We start from the raw sequence: 402 nt of genomic DNA, 5'->3' as shown, positions 1-402 counted from the left end.
AACCTTGCCTTATACACAGAGGCATTGTCGTGTTAGAATAGAAAAGGGTCCTGTCCAAACTATTGGTATAAAATTAGAAGCACACAATTCACTAGAATATCATTATATGCTTAAACATTAAGATTTGTACTGATGGAAATTACTAAAATAGACAAACCTGTTCATTAGAAGGGGGTGTCCCAATACTTTTGCCAATATAGTGTACAAGCCAGCCTAGCTATTCAAAATCTTTGCCTGCAATTTAATAATATTGACCTATTACTTTTGCAAAAATAGCTATTGCTTTTGACCATATCAGTAACATAATTCATTCAGAACCTGTTTTATGGACATAGACTTTCTGTACCACACTATTCTGCTGATATGGAATGAGTTTGACTACTTAATCAGTTATATTAATAG

The sequence above is a fragment of the Sinocyclocheilus anshuiensis genome, unplaced genomic scaffold (assembly GCF_001515605.1).
Source record: "Sinocyclocheilus anshuiensis isolate Anshui unplaced genomic scaffold, SAMN03320099.WGS_v1.1 scaffold111, whole genome shotgun sequence".
In the NCBI taxonomy this organism is placed as follows: Eukaryota; Metazoa; Chordata; class Actinopteri; order Cypriniformes; family Cyprinidae; genus Sinocyclocheilus; species Sinocyclocheilus anshuiensis.
The sequence above is the reverse complement of the archived record's forward strand: the minus strand, read 5'-3'. Positions refer to the sequence as shown.